The sequence below is a fragment of the Triticum aestivum genome, chromosome 6D, assembly GCF_018294505.1.
Source record: "Triticum aestivum cultivar Chinese Spring chromosome 6D, IWGSC CS RefSeq v2.1, whole genome shotgun sequence".
In the NCBI taxonomy this organism is placed as follows: Eukaryota; Viridiplantae; Streptophyta; class Magnoliopsida; order Poales; family Poaceae; genus Triticum; species Triticum aestivum.
In genome coordinates, this window is record NC_057811.1 from 131,172,956 (window position 1) to 131,178,553 (window position 5,598).

A 5,598-nucleotide genomic window follows, 5' to 3' on the forward strand; every position below is an offset into this window, starting at 1 on the left:
TGTTTTCAGAAACTAGGGGTAATCCTGATGAGGGGGACACAACTAAGGGTATAAAACCAATTATCCCTTTAAACAAAGGTAGGCATCCGTTGCTGCATACACGATGTGATCTTCATCTAGTGTCTTCAACTCCCATGCATGATTAAACTTGGGGTGAGGTTTCTTCAGTTCATCGTACGAAAGGTCAATCATGGCTGCTGCCAGGGTCAACATTGAAGGCTGAGAGGAGGACACCAGGCTTACCTTCTGGAAATCAAAGGGCTGGCCTACAACGAGGCCTATCCGACCCAGGACATTCATGTCGTTCGTAAAGTCTATAGTAACAAATTTCACTCTTTTGTCCTTGAGGAAGACCTCAAAATCCTGGCACCTAACGCCGGCATGGCATATGTGGTAGACCAAGCACACGTTATGTACGCAAACCTGGATCACGGTGGGCTTCTTCATCTCTTCCTCCTTTAGAAGCTTCTCCTTTTCCAAGACTAAGGTGTACTCAACATCTAGCCCAGCGACCCACTCATCCATTGAACTTTCGAACATGTGTAGGAAGCGACCAAGGCATGCTTCCACCATCGCGGATGTACGGGTGTAGATGACGATGAACTCATCGTCGATGATGGTTCTAACCTTGTACTCACCGCTGATCATGGATATTTGGGAGGTCATGGATTTTGGAGGCATGTTAGGAGAAGTGGAACTGGTGTAATGTGAAAGGACGGGACGACTGGGAGCGAACTGTTGTAAGGTAGAAGACGGGGACGAGTAGGGCGTGCGAACAGTGTAGGGTGGTGGCTTGCCCGGTGGATAAATGGCTGCATGCCCCCAAAGAGTTCTCGAGTACTATGCGGGACCCACTAGATGTCATGTCTACTAGACCTACATTGTAGGCCTGACGGTATAGCTTCTTCGTGTTCGCATGCCATGCCGACGCGTCATGTAGTTTCACTTAATTCCGTCAACTCGCGCCTCCCGCGACCTTCGCCTCCCTCGCGCGGTCGCGCCCTTTGAGACTTCGGACGGCTATAAATGAGCAATTTTTTTGCCTACTCCGGATGCATGGTACTCCCTCTGGTCCTTTTTACTCCGGTAAGATTTGTGTCAAGTCAAAGTTTGCAAAGTTCGACCAAATTTATATTAAAAATATCAATATCTACAGTACCAAATATATATTTTATGAAACTACATTTCATAATGAGTATAAAAATATTGATTAACATTGTGAATGTTGATACGTTTTTCAATAAGTTTGGCCAAAGTAGAGGTACATTGACTTCAGACAAAACTTATATGCACAATGCAGACTAGGTCCTCCGTCCAGGTGCGTACCATGTCCAATATAGTCATCACAACAAGGTTAGCTATAAGAGTACTACTACTTCCCTTCTAGTTTAAAGGGCTCGATTCAAATTTTTCATCTACTCTTACCAAGATAGAGGCGGTGGAATAGTTTTTGTAGTCCGCAAAAGTACTCAATTAATGCTCTTGTTCTTCACAAAAAATGTGTTTACCAATGCATTATCGCATTGCATGCATGCATGAACATTAAATGACAAAGAATTTTTACATGCACTAGTCAATATTCTCTTTAGGCTACTCATAGTGGAAAGTATCATATACTAGTATCATGTGCATGATACTAGTGTATGATACTAGTACCTTTATAGTGCCATGCATGACACAAGGTAGCATAGCATTTAACATGATACAGTATCTACCTATGTTACTCTAACCCCCTCTCTTCTTTAATTCTTTGCCACATCAGCATGTTTGCTATTCCCGAGTGCATGATACTAGCTAAGATACCACCACTATGAACAGCCTTAATCATCGCATGCAATAACTTAGTGCACCTTGAAATCTGAACATGTGTGGGGCGTGTATGTTTTTAATGACTTGAGACTATACCTAGCCTGGCACGCAACGGTCGGTTCATTGCATGTAAGATGACTTATTATGCACCGTTCCCCGTACCTGCAAGAAGCCCGTTCGTCTCCAAATCTTTTCCTCTCCATGTGTGAGAACAATATGCCTGCTTGACTCTCCTTCTCCCTCCGGCAGTCCCACCACTCCACCCCGTGTGAAAACAATCTGCATGGATGACTCTCCTCCCCTCGCGCTCGTCCAATCTGTTGTGACCAACAATATTTCCACCCCTTCCCTCCCCCGTAATTTACTCCAACAAAAATATGCCCACCTAGTTGTTACGTTAATCACGCAACATATCTTACTCCCTCCTTCCATGTATATAGGGCCTAATGTGTTTTTCAAGGCTAACTTTGACCACATGTTAGAGCAATACTCCCTCCATTCCTAAATATAGGGTGTATAGTTTTTGGCACGGAAACTAAAGAACGCACATGGAAGGAAAATTTCACAAGTTGGCCGAGATTTCACCTAACTAATTGACATGAGAAAATAGAGGAGCTTGCTTGATATAAGGAAATGTAAAAAAATCCCTAAAAAAATTATCCAAACAAGTGGTGCAACGCAATACACCTTATATTTTGGGTTTTTTCTCAAAAAACTATACACCTTATATCAAGGAACAGAGGGAGTAATATATGACATGCAAGTTACACAAAGCACACCATCAAATTCATACATGGAAGGACGTTTTAATGATATAGTTTTCACATTATACATCTCATATATTATTAATCTTATCAATAGTCAAGGGCAACCTCGAAATATGTATTAGGCCCTATATATATGGAAAGAGGGAGTATGTAGGTGTGCCATTGCTCGCTATAAATACTGCGCCTCCCACGTCATTCGGAAGAACGCTCAAGTTCATCACTATCTCCTCCCCCTCCCTCTCACGTCGACCACCATGGCATCGCCCCTCCCAAGCCCTAGGAGCCCCTTGCTGCCCTGCATAGAGGGTCACGCGTCGTCGTTCCATTCTCGCCGCCACTAGTCGAGGAGGACACATCGGCGTTCTATTCCTTGCTGCTACTAGTGGAGGCTGACGCGTTGATAATCCCCAAGTGCAAGGAATCATCGTAGCAATTTTCAAAGGTGGAAGTGATAAGTATGGAGTGTTGAACCCACAAGGAGCTAAAGGTAAGATCAATATTCTCTCAAGCCCTATCTGCCACTGATACGACTCTACGTACACCGAACGTTTGCTTCCAACTAGCAACGAGAAATACAACTACGTTGTGGGTATGAAGTGGATAACTTTGTATGATATCGTAGAGCTAAAATATAAAAGTAGGTGCTGTTATCATAAAGTTAGAATATATTACTAAATATTATAAATAGCGAGTGTGGAATAATGGTGGATCGGTGTGCAGAATTGTCCTAGGCAATTGTTAACAAGACCGGTAATCACTATTGCAGTTTCATATGAGGGAGAGGCATAAGCTAACATACTTTCTCTACTTGGATCATATGCACTTATGATTGTAACTCTAGCAAGCATCCGCAACTACTAAAGATCATTAAGGTAAAACCCAACCATAGCATTAAAGCATCAAGTCCTCTTTATTCCCATACGCAACAACCCCCTTACTCGGGTTTGTGTTTCAGTCACTCACCAACCCACTATAAGCGAATCATGAACGTATTGCAACACCCTACAGCGGGAACCCCTCACGCTTGCGCGACACGGAGGGCACCATAGGACAGCATCAAATTAAAACATACAACTCATACCAATCTAGATCATCAATCAACCCAAAGAGAAAAGATATCTACTCAAAACATCATAGGATGGCAACACATCATTGGATCATAATATGTGGCATAAAGCACCATGTTCAAGTAGGGATTACAGCGGGGTGCGGGAGAGTGGACCGCGTAAACTAGATGAGGATGGTGATGATGATGGTGATGTTGATGAAGACGATCACCGCGGCGATGATTCCCCTCCCGATGGCACTCCGGCGCCACCAAGAGAGAGGAGGAGAGGTTCTCCCCCTTGCGCTTCCTCCTCCATGGCCTCCCCCCTAGACGGGGAAAGGTTCTCCCTCTGGTCCTTGGCCTTCATGGCGATGATGGCCTCTCCGGGATACTCCTCCATGGCCACCGGTGATGATGGCCCCCTCTGGGCAGGGTGCCGGAGAGGGCGTAGATTGATTTCTCGTGGCTACAGAGGCTTGCGGCAGCGGAACTCCCGATCTAGGTTTCTTTCTGGAAGTTTGGGTATATATGTGAGGTGTTGGTGTTGATTTCACGTTAGGGGGGTTTCCGGGCTGTCCACGAGGCAGGGGGCGCGCCCCAGGGGGGTGGGCGCGCCCCCCACCCTCGTGGGAAGCCCGAGACTCTTCTGGCCTACTTCCGGTACTCCGTGGGCTTCTTCTAGTCCAAAAATGATCTACGTCAAGTTGCACGTCAATTGGACTCCGTTTGGTTTTCCTTTTCTACGATGCTCTAAAACAAGGAGAAAACAGAAACTGGCACTGGGCTCTAGGTTAATAGGTTAGTCCCAAAAATCATATAAAAGTGTATAATAAAGCCCATTAAACATCCAAGATAGCTAATATAACAGCATGAATACTTCATAAATTATAGATGCGTTGGAGACGTATCACGCGTCAGTGTTCCGCTCCTCGCCGCGACACGTTGAGGTGGACGCGTCGGTGTTCCGCTCCTCGGCGCGACGCGTCGAGGTGGGCGCGTCGGTGTTCCTAGTCTCGCCGGCACATGCATCGGAGGACGCGTCGGCTCCCCGCTATGAGGAGAACGTCGCCCCACCCGCCGAGCCACCCAGCCTTGAGAAGCTTTGGAAAGAAATGAAGGTCGCCTTGTGGGAGGCTTTGCCTCCGGCAGAGCGTGCCAAAATAGAGGCGGAGAAGAAGGCTGAGGAAGAGAAGCACACCGCGAGGCATGCTGCCTGGCTGGCCTATGTCGCGTCTGAGAGAGACAGGCAATTGGCTCTTTGGCAGGAGGCTCGTGCGAGGGCCGTGAGGGTGGCGGTGGACGCCCGTGCCAAAGCCCTGAGTGCAGTCGGCCCCAAGCGCCTCATCTACGCTTGGCGGTATGTGGACCGGGTGCACGCTTCCCGTGAGGAGGAGTACCTGTTGGCGCCGGATCACCAGACCGGTGAGAGCGCGCTCGCCCGCCGGCAAGCCGCCAATCAGCACCTCGTGAGTAGCGTGAGTAAGAGGTGTTATATCGCCACGCTGGGAAACGGCCGCGCACCAGGACACTCGTGGCGCGCCACAAGCGCTCCTGCGAGCGTCGTGGCTTTTATTAGGAATAATTTAGTGTCGTAAGGCGATCTCATTAGTTTTGGGACAGAAATGATAAATCCCGGACGTTCGGGAATTATTAGCGTCCTTAATTATGTATGTAAAAGGAAAAGTTTGGAAACCTTTTGTATCTGTATGCATTTGTAAGTATATGTGCATATTGCACAAACTTAACTACTAGTAGTATACATCGCAGTACACGTCTCTCTCTATATATGCTTGCAGACTGTACTACTACTTGTATGTATACACACGTGCAAATGCATGTTTTAACATTACGATGCGGTTTTCGTAAAAGTAGAAAAACAACACTAGTCAAGCTTGTGAAACCATTCAATGCAAAGAAATGCAAAAATGCTCGTTTGATTGTTTACTTTAGCTTCCTTGTCTCTGTGGTTTTTTC